General features: G+C 47.6%; 1 protein-coding gene across 1 annotated transcript in view; it reads left to right on the top strand.

Annotated features, from left to right (window-relative positions):
• Window positions 1-1063: 1063 nt before the first annotated feature.
• Window positions 1064-14849, top strand: part of LOC100678098 — a 134886-nt gene continuing 121100 nt past the window's right edge. Inside the window, exon 1 of the mRNA XM_003424663.5 lies at window positions 1064-1347. The gene's annotated coding sequence lies outside the window, so the exon portion shown is untranslated. The remainder of the gene's footprint in view (window positions 1348-14849) is intronic.

Below are 14849 nucleotides of genomic sequence, written 5' to 3'. Positions count from 1 at the left end.
GTTTCGGACTGGTCCTTTCGTCACCGCCTGAACTCTTTGTGTCTGTGGCGGGTGAATGTAGATGGCGCTTAGGCACTTACTCATTTTCCTCATAACAATGTACGCGTCGAGTCTAGATATAGTAGTGTGCCACCAATGCTGAAACAGCCTTGTTTGGCCTGCTGCTCGGACACTCATGCTATAATTGTGCATATCATGCATAATAAGTAATAAAGAAATTCGAATATATTTTTTAATACTATTGAATAATATAATGAATATGTGTCAGTCATTCTCCTTTAAGAAATCTTGAAAATGTCATACGTACGCGCTCAGACAGCAGCAGCTCCTATTCATAATCCTGAAAAGCCATCGTTCATTATATCCTTAAATCACATTTAGCCCAAGTGTACGTGCACTCGAAGCTGCATTGCGTCTAGACGCATACTAGGCCATTGATCTATAAAGTGTGTAAGGTCAGTCTACTCGCGGGAAACTATTCTCCCCGTGCCTCTCCGCCTCCTCCTCCTCCTCCGTTATGTAATTCTCCGAGACATTTTCACGTCCCCATTCACACCCCGCAACGAAGGACTCCAGTCGAGTAAATCACGAAATCGTTCAACGTATAATAAGCAGAGCACTCGAGAGGCGCGAAAATTCAAATTACCGCGAAATCCCAGTGCTCCCATTAAACGTTTCCCCTCCCTGCACATAAAAAACAATAAGACAGCAGTGAGAGAGAGAGAGAGAGAGAGAGAGAGAGAGAGAGAGCGCACCCGTATCTCCCATTCAAATAAAGTACCCGCACGCACGAAGAGAGCGCGCTCGCGGCCGTAGACCCCGGTCTACATAGCGTATACGTATAGGCTCGAGGGGTTAATAACTCTATTTAAGACTCGTTCTTAACGATTTTCCCCTACTACGCTCCTGCGCGAGTTTTCTCCCGGACACACTGCGTGTGTATACTGCAACTCGTTTGCACTGTCCATCGTCTCCGCGCGAGCGTCCATCCCCCTACCCTCTTTCTCTAACGTTGGCCCCTTTTCCATCCCCCACCCGGTGCGGTGTCGGCGGCGGCAGCAGCAGCAGCCGCCTACACACACGCGCGCGCTGGCTGCCGCCTCAGTCGTTCGCGCACCCTCTAACGGAGAGGGTGGCTTTGTGAGCCTCCCGCGTGATATTCTTCTCTCTCTCTCTCTCTCTCTCACTCTGTCTCGCTCTGCGCTGTGCAGCTGCTGCAAGCCCGCACGGACGACGTGACTCTGCGCCCGAGCACCGATGAAAGGGTTGACGTGCCCTTCTCCAGCTGGCCACGGCTGCTCTGGTTACGCCTAGGACCCGCTGATTTTTCGCGAGCTCGCCACTCAGGTAAGGTTTGGTCCGTCTGGTTTGTTGATGTTTCGCGTGGGCTGTGTGCTTTTATTTCCACCGTCTCAGGAATTCTCAAATGTGACTTGTTTGCCGAGGACTCGCCTCGTGGTATACCGGGAAACATGTCGCACTTATGCGGAGGCTGATTAGGATTCCATCGCGATGTCGTTCGCCGCAGGCTAATTAAGGAGATGGCTCGACGCGAACACGCTTTGTAATCTCAATTAACCTCCTATTGCGGCACACCGGCTTGCTCGCGCGCCGCGACGTTTGCAGTCGGGAGGATTTGGTTTTTAAGGAGACGTATAGAGACTGCGGCGAGCTTTGTTTTGTCGTTAGGGACAATTCGCTCGGAGGGAGGAAGGTGGATTAGTGAATTTCAGCGGACTTGAATTTGTTTACCGCGCGCATGCAACGTAACGAGCGGCTGGATTTTCAAGACTGTTTTATAATTTACTCGACGCGCAGCTTTCAGATTTAAATTTATCGCGCTTTTATCGACTCGCTTTTGTGCGTTGCATGGATAACCGATAATGAAGGGTTGAGCGTGTATATTTAGTATCATAACCGGACGTTTATGCCTCGATATCGGATCAATCACGTTTGACAATCACTCGGTTTCTCAATTCGGCCTGTTGTGCTTCATGTGCGCGAACATAATGACGATGCGACATGTGGCCGTCATTCACAATGGATGAAATTCGATGTAACCGAGATTTCGACGTCTATGTTCACGCAAAAGTGTTGCTTAAAGTTGGAACAGCATCGATTACCGCAGAGCCGGGTACACAATTAACGATTTAAAATATCAAGCAAGCTAAATGGACTACAAACAATGGCTCATCAATCAATGCTAATTCTCAGTCGCAGGATTAATAAAGCGGTCGCCGCGTGTGTATATATATATATGTGTGGGTGTGTGTGTGTGTGTGCGCGCGCGTGTGTGTGTGTTCATCGGCACGCGAATAAATTATTATTGTTATTATTATCACTGATTGTAGTCGAATTTGCAACACCTCCCTACATGTAGGGCAGTTTCATTATCATCGTTCACGAGCGAATACAACCGCATGAATTTTCATAGAGATTTAATTATACGCCTTAGACGAGAAATAATGGGGCATCATTTTTTGATTTTATGCTAATCCATTGTAATAACCATTGACCGCATCGTGCGGCTGCAGCAGCTGCCACCGTCGTTGCCTTGATAAATCTCAATTTGAGGACAGTTGACACATGGCTATCATAAAAAGAATTAAAGCGCCGCTCCGCCCCATTATCTGTATATCACGCGACAGAAGATGAGAAATGAAATGGGAAATTATTGTTCGACGCTGAGAGAGATTAGCGTCACAATATATAAGAGAAAAATAGAAACTCGCGAAATATTACGCGCACGCGCGCGCGTTATCATCGAAGTCAAAATCATCCCTTCGATTATTCAAGCGAAGTCCGATTACGAATTCGGTTTTCATTCGGCGATGTAAATCACTCACGCGGAGCCGCATCGGTGTAATCCGAAATTAGTATACCGAATACAGTGGGCAAATTACCTCTGCGAAAATAATAATACCGTGTACACAGTACAAGCTTGAAATTAGCCGTATAACAGTTACATACAGAGCGCCGAGCAATCCCGGCAACGCTCGCAACGTAAACGTGCTCGAAAAATCTATGCAAAATCCGACGCTTGGACAGCTAGCTGGTTGCTGAATTAACTCGCGCGTAACTCTCGGGGGGAGCACACCGGATAGTCTATACGAGCATATAAGCGCATAATTAGTCCTTCATTCTCGCGGCGTCGTTGTCGCGCCAAAGAGTCAGCTGGCAGGGCGCACGAGCTTGTTTAACAATAATGACCGGAGCGTTGCGGCGCTATCAAATTCCTATTAAATCCCGACTTTGATTCACCTCTCTTTCGTCATTTTCTCCGCCGCCCGCGCACGCTTCTTCGCCGGGAAATCGGATAATCGCGTGAATTGGGCGCAGCGCGCAGGGAGGGATACGGCTGCATTCAAATGGCGCAGCGGGCGAATAATTTGCATAAATTTCTCACTCTCTCTCTCTCTCTCTCTCTCTCTCTCTCTCTCTCTCTCTCTCTCTCTCTCTCTCTCTCTCTCTCTGAGGGAATGAAATTGAACGTGAACTTCCTATTCCCGCGCGCTATCCGTCTCTCTCTCTCTCTCTCTCTCTCTCTCTCTCTCTCTCTCTCGCTCTCTCGCTCTCTCGCTCCTCCGAGCTATAACCTTTGAACTCCGAGTGCGGAAGTAGTCGCGAGAGCTGATCCCATTTTTATTGCTTATTAACCGCCGGGATCATGTCCCGCCATTCGTCATTTCAATTTTCGCTCTCTTTTCCCTTTTTTTCGCCCGCGGCCATACAGCCTCTACTCTCTCTCGCGGCTTTATCCCTATATTCTCCGGCTGAGAAATCCGAGTTTCTGCCACTTGGGATTCGAGGGAGGTATAGTTCGTCGGTTGTATAAAATCCGCGTCCATAGGCACGGAGCCTTTAAGAAGCGAGAATAACACGCGTCGGTGAAAAAATAAAAATCCATTCGCGCGAGCTTTGGAGCGAAATCGAAGTTAACGAGGCATATCCGTCTTCTCTCTTTTTTTTTGCACGCGTAACAGCCTTGGCCGCGCGCGCGCAAGAGGGCTAACGGCGAGGTGTTAAACAAGAAACTCCAATCAAAATTTACGGACAGCCGATAAAAAGTGCTGCCGAAGTCGTTTCTTCTTTACTGTACTTGAATGTCGGATAGGCTGAGCCCCTCCGCGCGCGAGATTGTTAAAACTTTTTCAGTGTAGTTCTCGTAGCTTTTTTCCCCCGCTTTAATTACTTTTGCGAAAACTTGCGGCCTTTTTTTGAAGCGCCGTTAAAAAATTATGCGAAAAAAGCTCGCCGGGCTTTCGCAAGGAAAGTTGAAGGGGTCGCATTTGTATTTACTCGCGGTGAAACTTCGGTTTGTGGCGCGGAATATCGGGCGGAGAGAGCGAGGATCGTTAAGAACGTCACACACAAGGACGTGATTTATGCACGCGTTCACCTGGTATCGAGGCGAATTTACCTGAATGTTTAGGAAGTTAATAGACGTCGTAAATAGTGAACAATACGCGCGTACTAGGTAAGCTACATATGGGTTTTCCTCGAGTAGATAAATATTATATCAAAGTTAGCGTGTCTATTTAAAATAGTTTCGCATTTGCGGCTGCGGCGGCGGGTAGTAGATCCTATTCTTGAACTAAACTATTATGTGTTTCCGGCGAACTAAGTAAGTTTCGCTCGAGTTATAATTAATTAAATTATGATTTAGAATACTTGCCGCGCCGCTGAATACTAAACAGGCAAAGTTATATTCATAGAGTAGCAAATAGTGCGAACTGCGTTCGCATAAACCCCGGCAACTATTGTTTCCCGAAAGATGTCCGGTGCGCGTAGCGTGTAACGCTGAATTCCGCGTCCGCACGGCTACTGCGAGTTTTCGATCCGATGTTATATGTTGTTAAATATTTAAACAGCTTTGGAATTACCGGTGAGTATCGGTCAGCGGGATATTTACGCGGTGTGTATGGGCGGGATTAAGTTCGTATAAAATATGCTTCATCCGCGCGCTACGCGTGTATTATAATTAAAAATTGATCGCCCGCGCACTCGAGTTTAAAGTACGCTATTAATGGCTAAAGCGTAATTGCCGACATTAGCATTACTTATACAACTTTGCGCTTATCTTGCGAATTTCCAAGGGCGTTATAAGGGAAATTCGTAAAACGAGTCGTTATAGGCGGCTCCATCCGACCGAACTTGAATTACAGTACTCGAGTTAATTTCACTTTATAGGGACGTAAGAGTCAGCCGTTGTAATTATCTCTCGATTATAGTCAGCTTTGTCTCGGGACACGAGCTATTTGACTTCCGCTTTATTACTGCAAGTGTATTGTTCTTCTTGGGCTGCAGTGAGCTCGTCAGCTCCCCCCTCCCGTCTTCGTCTAAACTGCGTTAATATTCGCAAAAAATAAACTCTCCTTTTGTCTCTCGTACACAGCCAGAGACGCTTTGAAACGAATTTATAATTGGATTCTTTTGAGCAGCCTTTAATCGGTATAGCTTTGATATTTTCATTAATTCTTGATGCCTTTAAATTTTCGCGTCTTTCGCCGTTTCATTCCACTTGTTCTAATTATAATACCACCTCCGGGGAAATGTAATTTTACGCGCAAGACATTTTTTACCAGATATAATGTAGCGAGTGGTTTTTCCGGTATAGCGAAAAAATTCATTCTTATGGCGCGCGGTTTATGGTCATGCCGTTACTGGATACACGCGGAGTAAAAATAAACTCTTCTTCGACCCGTTCGATACATTCGCGATATCCGCTGTACGCTAACGATGTATATTCTTGTTACGGCAATCGTGTTACATGCTCGAATACTTATGTTCGCCGTGTGTGATATAAATACTGTACACATACACATATATGTAAATAAACTAATGAAATAACTTCAGAATGGTTACATTAAGGGGTCAAGCCTGGGTTAAATCCTGCAAAAAAACAAAAAGATATTCTTCTTACCAACAAATTTTTGATGTAATTTGAAAAAAAATTGAATACATGTATATACCTTGTAAAATCATTGACCAAAATTCATGACATTTCACTATATAAATAAGTGTTTTCAGTCACTTGCCACGGCTTTTTGAAAGATCCGGACCGTCTTCTTTACTCTATCCGGGCTTAAAATGTACCTTAAACATGCCCCCTCGGACCGATCGAGAGACATTTCTAAAAAATTTAACCCAGGCTTGACCCCTTAATCAAGCGCGTAGACTAGGGCAGTTACGGCATGAGCGGCTTAGACAGGCCCAGCAAGGCAGTTTTGGCGTGGCCGACACACCGCTATATATAGATTCCGCTCGCGCATCGTGATTAGGGAAAGAGGAAAGTGCCCATGTGCCACCTGTCGTCAAAACTGTTCTCTTTTACGGCTAATTACGATCATGCACTTGGTAACGCAATCTGTTTCTCTCTGCCCACGCAATGTCGCCGATCGTCTGTGAATAATTTGCGAATAAATCGCGAAGTCGTGAACAGTCGTGCGAACATTTTTCGAAATATCACCAGAATTTATTGAGAATTCATCGATACGTTTAATTGCGAGTGAATTCAGCAGTGTGCCGACGTCGCTAAATATTTGAAATATTGTGATTATTTCCCGCGCGCTGTATCTGCGAGCAGCGGTAAATGCAAAGCGTTCGTTACAATGTTGCTCGAATTTACGATCGACGAGCTTCTAGATGCCTCGATTATACTCGGCGCGTACATGAAATATCCACTGCAGTAGATTGAAAATTTCAAAGAGTATATTCGCGCGAGCACGTTGTACGCAATAGTTTGAAAAACGATTTCAGCTGCAAAGTCAACACAGCTCTCGGGTATAACCCCTGATGGAATTTCAAAATCTTCCAGCAGCAACGGTTAAAGTTCCACCAAGTCAACATATAATTCCGGCGAAACTTGGTCAAATTTTAATGCTCGCGTTCGAAGCCGTTTCCGCAGCATCCCGCGTTTAACCTCGTGGCCCCACCAGGGAAAGCATCGACGTTACAGACGGTCAGCAAGTACCTCGACCGTGTATACATATAGCATATAGCCCAGGAGAGAGAAACCCTTTGGATTCCCAAACGCAGTATTAGTCGTCCTCGTCAAAGCTGTCGGCGTTTCAAGGAGAGATCGTAATATATAGTATACGGATGGAGCAGCTCGGAAACGGAGTCAAAGTAATCTTAAGCTCACTCCAGCCTACGCTCCGAATTCCCGGGTGAATAATTCATAAGCTTAAGCGCGCTGCAGAAGACCGAGAGCTAATACAAGAAACCACGATGGCTCGAAGACGATTAGGATCCGCTTCTCTCTCTCTCTCTCTCTCTCTCTCTCTCTCTCTCTCTCTCTCTCTCTCTCTCTCTCTCTCTCTCTGCACGTCCCTTTCATCTGCGGTCGCGCGTCTGATGAATCTCACAGCCGATGACGACATCCTTTGCGCCGTGCCGCGGTCTGTCTCTAGTTTCTCTGTTTGACGCTCCCTCGGCAATGCGATTACGAGAGTTGCTGGTGGCGGCGTTTTTTTAAGCGGCGCTTTGTGCTTATTAGATGGAATCCAGGAACAAAAGAAAACACGGTGGCTCGGATTTCTCCGGAAGTCGGAAGGTGTTATCCGGTCGTTTGACGGAAGACTGCGAGGAAATTGTGTTTTTATGCAATTACCAACTTCTCACTGCTCGGAACTTCTTTTCCTGCGACTTTTATGCCCCTTTACCTCGAATATATTTCATAGAAAAATTCTCCACGCGCAAAACGCAAGAAACGTCGCCGATAAAACCATAACCAAAAAACCCAGCGCACTGCACCCATAAATCAGCCCAAGGTCGTAATTCCTTAACGCTCAAGCCTGAAGCGGCACTAGAGAGCGACAAGCGTGTGCCGTTGCGGCACAAATAGTCGTATAAGGATAAAAGACAAGCCCGAAGCGCTGCCGCGCGTCCGATTCCGCATGGCTAGTTTATCGTCCTTCTCCTGGCCGCCGCCGTCGTCGTCGCAACGACGAAGCCTCGGAGCTTTGATTTGGGCAGAGCACGTATCGCTCGCTGGGCTTGCTTTTAGGTCAATGCTCCAAAGATTTTCGTCAATTGTAGGTAATTGGCCATTCAGAGAGTACACACGCTTTAGCCGCGCGAGCGCGCGCTCTGCCGATGCCTGTTTCGAGCTCTGCGCACATTCAAATTCACGCAGCTGAAATTCTACTGCTTTGCTAGCTGCGATTTTACCGGCGACAAGCTTTGTCGCTGTTTCTCCCTCGCTGTATTCCACTCCGCTGGTGCATTCAGCTGCTCGCGATTGTTCGCAAAATTAATATTATCGGAGAGAGAGGCATTCGGATTATCGTCGCCCCAGTAAGCTCCGAAAGCGCGGCCTCCATTCACCGCGATGCGTGCTTGCAAGCTCGTATTTCGTCTCTCAGAGGAAGCGATCGTACGGGGCGAAATAAAAAGTGACTTTCATACACGACTCTTCCGCAAGCTCGGGAGACGCGGCGAATCTGATGATCGGCGGAGGGAAGCGATAGGGCGCTCAATCACGTCCCTATTCGGGACCATCATCCATTTTTGTCAAGGCCTGGGTGTGCTTCATCGACCAGAACAGGTGATACGCGCAGCAGCGCCCGATAAATAAGCTCGCGATGGAGGATCCGCGTCCGGGATTGTTTTTTGAGTCTCGTGCGCGCCTAGAGCAACATGTGGTTCGGCAGGGGAAAGCGATATCGTGCAGCGGAATGACTTTCCGCCCTGCGTGCGAGACACTTTTTTTCGCTCGAGCTATGGCCAGTGATTCCGAGCTATAATGCACAGGGCATTACCCGAATGAAAGCTCGGTTCTTCCCATCAGGCTGAATGCTCGCGTCAAAACAGCCAATCTCGGCTATGCCTTTTCTTCGGTTTGCAAAAGGATGCGAAGGATATAGCGCGTTAATTGCGCTAATGAATTTTCATTACTCTGTGTGTGTCGGCGGCGGCGGTGATGAGTCGACGCACTACGCGTTTGATGAGCTTAATAAGCTCATTCGCGGTTCGCGCAAAAGATCATACCCACCTATCTCGGAATGCTTTTATCGCGTAATTACTTCGACCGCGCTCGCGGTGCCGCGGCGCCTAATTCGGATTAGTCGCGCGCGAGCTTTTATTTCGCAGTGTACAAGAATTACGTCATAATATCATATGTGAAAGTAGCCCGAGCAATTCCGCCCTATGCTGATGATACGTACATAAGCGCCGGGCGGACGGGAGCTTAATTTCCGAAATTCGAGCCCCATCATTCTGATGCATGCAAATATTATTTTCGCGGACACGACGAGCCGTTTTTGGTATTCAAATTGAAATTAGTATGCGCGCAGCCGAGCGGGTGATTAGCATATGATGAGAGCTGATAACTTTCCCGCAGGCGCCGGTTAGAGTCGTAAAAATTTGCCGGGAGAAGAATAGTCTAAAGGGTAGTGTGTGTTCTCGAGACGCGCAGTGCGATTTGCCGTTGAAAATATCGGTTATGGAGCGCAACGCGCGAAAGTTTACTTTAAACACGTAGAATGGAATTTCAGTATACGTGTGGGAAAAAGTGGTATACACACAGTGCCATTATCGGAGCGACGTACTCACACTCCAGTTTCCAACTCGAATGACAACTTTGATTAAGCGCGCGGCGATCATTCAATCCGCCTTCGCTCACAGAGAAAGCTGTTCTGGAATTCCGGGCGAGTCTTAACTTAATTTGTCGCGCCCGCTCAACTTGCGCCTTTATACACGTATACCCTCGCTGACTCTTCGAAAGAGAGACAAAAATAAATCAAACGAATCCGATACACAACGCGCGAAACTCGATTCCACGCATGCACGTATAGGAGAAAAACGACGAGAGTGAGGAGAGAGTGAGTGAAATCGCTAACGATTTTCTGTCGCCGCTACATAAGGCCGCACCGACGCGCGCTGCCACGTGCGCGCCCGGGCGGCCGTCGCGGGTGTGGCTGCACGCTGCAGCAGTCTCTGCGGAACGCTATTTGAATTTATCACCGGCTATCGAGAACTACTTTGCCGACGACGACTATATAGAGCAATCCAGGTCGCACTGCACACTCCTTTGCGAGCCGGGAGCTGAGAGCGAAAACTTTTCGCGGCTATCGGACGCGTTGATTGAAAATCCGGCCTGTGTGATTAGCACGGAAGCTCTTTCGAATTCATCGGATAGCCCGTATGTGTGTGTGTTGGTGTGTGCGGATTGCGTTTGAGGGAAGAGGACTTTTCCGGCGTAGTTTTCAGCCATGCGGTCGTGCATATTCACGAGGAAGGAAATTCCCCGAATTTATTTTTTCGATGCGCGCGATGGAGATTGTTGTATAAATACGTGCGAGCCGGCTAAACGGCTGGTTAATAACGGCCGAGAGCGCTGCATGAATAACCGATTTTTGCGCGGGTCGAATATAGCTTTTTTTCCCTGCAGCGAAACTCGATCTTCGCCGGGAATTTGTACACTCGCGCGCGGTATTCGATATCCATAAATATCGATCGATGAATCAAAAGCTCCGCGTTAATTCAAGAACACACACGCGCGGCTGACAAAGGTAAAGCTCCCGTATATCTTGGAAAAATCGGTTCGCCGATAGTAGTTTCGGGGATGCAGGCCAGCGACGCGCAGTTCATATGAATAATTCATACGCGTTCGCTCGGACACCCCCTCGGGGGAATTTTGACAAAAAAAAAAACCTAACGGCGCTGGACGTTCTCGCGGACGCTGTAAATATTCTAAATGCGCGGGCACGCGAGCGAGGAGAGAAAAAAGGTCGCACACTGGGTCGGAGAGCAGAAGTTCGCTGCGGGAGGAAAGTTATTCAATAGTGAAGTTGAGAATTGAGGTTAGTTTACTAATATCGAAAAGTTTAACGGCTCTATCTCGCGGCGGAGGCCGAGAGCCGTTAAATACTTTTGGAAATTTCGACGTGTCGGTAATTTGCCGCGGGGCGAAGTTTTTTATTTGTCGAAGCGCCGCATTTTTATGCTTCATTATGTCGAATGTACACGCAGAAGTGTACGTGCTACAGGTGTTGCTGTTGTATATACTTTTGAAATTGTTTGATTATCGTAATCATCATGAATTCAGCGACTAAAATGTCTACTTAAAATCCTCTCAATGCTGTACAGTATAGTAGCGTTTCATCTCCGTTCGTCCATTTTTTGCAAGCTTCCATTTCCTTCGCCTCGGTGCAAGCTTCTTTCTCTTCTCTTTTTCCTCTCGATTTCCGCACACGCATGCACTCGTCGCAGTACAGGGCTTTACACGCAGGAAATACACGCGGCGCGTCGTTTCGCGCACACAGATATTGCGTTGCAGCTTGCAGGGATGGGGGTTAAAAGCTCTTCGATGTCGGCTATTAAAGGGTAATTTGCGGCCGAACGGCTTGTCGTGACGCTCGGCCGGCTCGCGAAGGATTTGCCAATATGAACAATCGACGCTTCAGCCTCTTTTCTCTTTTTCTCACTCGCTCTCTCCGAGAAAAGTGCGAAGGGAGAGAGAGTGGAGCGAAGAATGCCGCAGCGCTGCGCTGTAATGGAGATTTTTTGCGAAAGCGCAGGCGCGCTATTGTGTCTACGCCGGCCTGGAGATTTATTGGATTATATGGATAGGTGGTGGTGGGCATGGTATGAAAGCCGGGGAAAATCGTTTTTTGATTTAGTTGCTGTAAAGCGGTCCTCGGGAAAGGAGAGAGAGAGAGAGAGAGAGAGAGAGAGAGAGAGAGAGAGAGAGAGAGGGTCGATTCACTGCGCGCGAGAGGTGTTAAGCCAATTTTTTCGCCCTGCTTTTTGCGAGCGTGTATCTTTTTCTATTTGGATTGCTGATTCATTAAGCGGGAAAAAAGTAGGTATTGATACTATTTTATCGAGAATTATCGATCCCCGAGAGAAAGAGGCAAACGGTCCAAGAGAATATATCGTCCCTTTATTCGGCAGTATCGATAAAGTTAGCGAAGAGAGAGAGAGAGAGAGAGAGAGAGAGAGAGAGAGAAGCTTTTTTGCATGGAAATAAAGTTGCAGTTTTGCAACGCTACACGCTTGTTTCTTTCCCGGAGCTTGCAACAGTTTTGAAACTTTTTTGAATGTTGAGAGACATCCTGAAAATTTTAGTAGCGCCACAAAGACAAAATACCCTCCGCGCGCTGAACGAAAGCTGAAAAGTTTATAAAATGTGTAGAGCGTGTTCCTGCAGGAAAGGAATGAAATAAGTCGCGCAATAAATCATCGTAATTTATGCGCGAGCTTTTGAACCGCTAATCGCTTAATAAAATAAGAAAGAGGAGGAGGGGCCGCAGCTAAACTGCACAAACATCCGAGTGCCTCGAGATGCATTCATTAAAACTTGCGATCGCAAATTTTCTTGATAATACCGTTGAGGAATAAATCCGAAGAGGAGATAAAGACAGCTTACAGCTTTAAGTCGCGGATTCAGGACGACGACGGCGGCGGCGGCGAAGCGATATAACTTTTACGTCCGTCGCTCGATCTCATACAGCCGACTTTGCCGTCGAGGAAAATTCAAATATTGGCCGAACAAATTATACTACCGGCGCATAAGTGTCCTTTAATAATCTTTGCCGAACGCGCGACTCACCGGAAAACTTTTATGCGCCGCAACGCTGTTTATGTGCCCGGCGCGTGTACACCGCGCGGTGCGGCGATTTATTACATGCCGCGCGTAAAACTCGGCCGGATGGACCGTGAAATTAATTTAGCGCGCGTTCCTGCGTGAAATATCGAGAGAGAAAAAAAAACATTTACTCCCCGCGCGCGTATAAAGGCAGTGAACAGAGTTTGCAAGCTCCACAACTCATCCGACAGCCCTAAATACTCTCAAACGGCGCAATGATTTTCCAGCGCGACGGAATGTCCATCTGCGCGCCGCACGGAAATTCGTATTTCCCACGGACTGACGCAGCTGCGTAAGCCGTATACTACCTTTGTTTAGCGCTGCAGCAGAGGAGAGAGGCTTGACAGCGGTCATTCGAGCCTTACGCGGACCTCTATGTTGCGAACGCGTGACGTTGGCGTTATTATGGCAATCGGACACGTGGCTATACACTGTGTTCGGTCTTCATTCTGCGCGTTCGTGTCTACGGACCATCTCTCGTCGGAGAGGTTTAGGGCTTTGACGAACCTCTCGCTCGATGTAGCGTATACTCTACTATTATTATTATTCTTATCCGATGAACTATTAAATGCTCGGAAAGCTCTCGAAAGGCGGACAACGAAAATGAACTCGAGCTCGTCCGAATGGTTAAATGATTCAGTGCTTCGGCCTCGCCGTATTCGGACTTTTCTACTTAACGACCCGATCCCGCAAAAACTTTTCTTTTTCTTCGTAGTGGTTTAATTTACATTTCAAGCCACGAAGAGGCTCGTTAAAATTTCGGTAGACTCAGGAAACATAGGGCATCCGCATCGCGGGATTAATAATGTATAAAACGTGGTGGGCATGAGTTGTGCGCGCCGAGAAAAAATTTTTATCGCCGACGAGCGTAAAACGCACGTGCATTTCTCTCTTTCTCTCTCGCTGCTGGCGAATCGATTGCGGTATTATAATGGCATTACCCAAGCTGAGCGCGTCGATGCTTCTTTTATGGAATGAAAAAAAGCCCGAGCGTGCGAATCGTCATGAGGGCGCTAATTTCGGTTCTTCGTTACACTCGCCTTATGAATTGCAAAAAAAATGTAGAAAAAAAGGAATCGAGCTTTATCAAACGGTAAGTTTTCATCAGCAATATAGGCTATTTTAATCGGCGGGAGCACAGCCGTAATCCCGGGGATAATCCCGCAGCTCTTTTATCTCGCCGAGGCAGGCTCGAGCACCAGGCTTAGGAGCCTAAGTCACGCGCCGGACCCTCGACTAATGCGCTTTTGGAACAATTATTGTACGCGTTTGGAAAATGCAGTGACACGGGCGCACACGTCAACGGAAAGAATGGTCCCTATTATCAGCAGAGCTGAATGACGCGGATGTGTGCTGCTTTATTCGGGGATGATCGCGGCTTCGTGATCCGTGAATTATCGCGCTGACGCTTCGTTACTTTGAGAGAAAAATACTTTCTCCCCGTAAATTAGAGTATACACATGGCGTTTCGGAGTTAATCATTCGTCAGTGTTTACAGCTTCCGCGATACAATGCGATCTCATTCATACTAATTTGCAGCAAGCGCAACACGCCGAATGCAAATTCCTCCCGAGCGAAGAAAGAATGGAAAAAGCAGCCGCTGCGCCGCGCAACGCGCCGTAATCACATTAGCGATTCCGTTCTCTTCGCGCTGCGCATTTTTAATCGAATTAAAAAGGGGGACATACGCAGTTACGCAAGCTGCAGTAGAGTCAAAGTTCGGAAAAGCGCAACTTCAGACTCGAGAGAGAAAAAAAGGGCGTTAGCAGTAGGGCCGGCGCTGCAGCTTACGTGACCCCGTCTTCCGCGTTATTTACAGCTGTAATAACACAGTTTCGCGAGGCGGCGACGGCGACCCAGTTAAGCGGAGGGATAATACGCACTTGAAAATTCGAATCACACGCTCGCAGTCGTCGATAACTCATCGCTCTCTCCTTAATTATCTCGCCATCTGCTCCTTTTCATTTCGCGCGACGCGGCTTGAAAATGAAAAAAAAGGGAGAGGGAGAGAGAGAATATCGACGCGAAAAAACAATCGGCCATTGAGCGCCCGGTGTGTACATGCGCGGCTGCATCTCTCGCGCACAATTGCGAGGCGACAAAGGGGCCGTTCGGGAGTTGCTGGCGGAGCTTCGACAGAGTGTTAATTTGTTAATGCGAAAAAGTGCGGGTTCCGACGAAAAAAAATAGATGGCCGGAAGAGAAAGAACAACGGGCCGGATCGAGCATTGACGAGCTGCCGAAAGTGTAGAGTCAC

This window comes from Nasonia vitripennis, chromosome 5, assembly GCF_009193385.2.
Source record: "Nasonia vitripennis strain AsymCx chromosome 5, Nvit_psr_1.1, whole genome shotgun sequence".
Lineage (NCBI taxonomy): Eukaryota > Metazoa > Arthropoda > Insecta > Hymenoptera > Pteromalidae > Nasonia > Nasonia vitripennis.
Note: the sequence above shows the minus strand (reverse complement) of the source record. Positions and strands in the feature narration are given on the sequence as shown.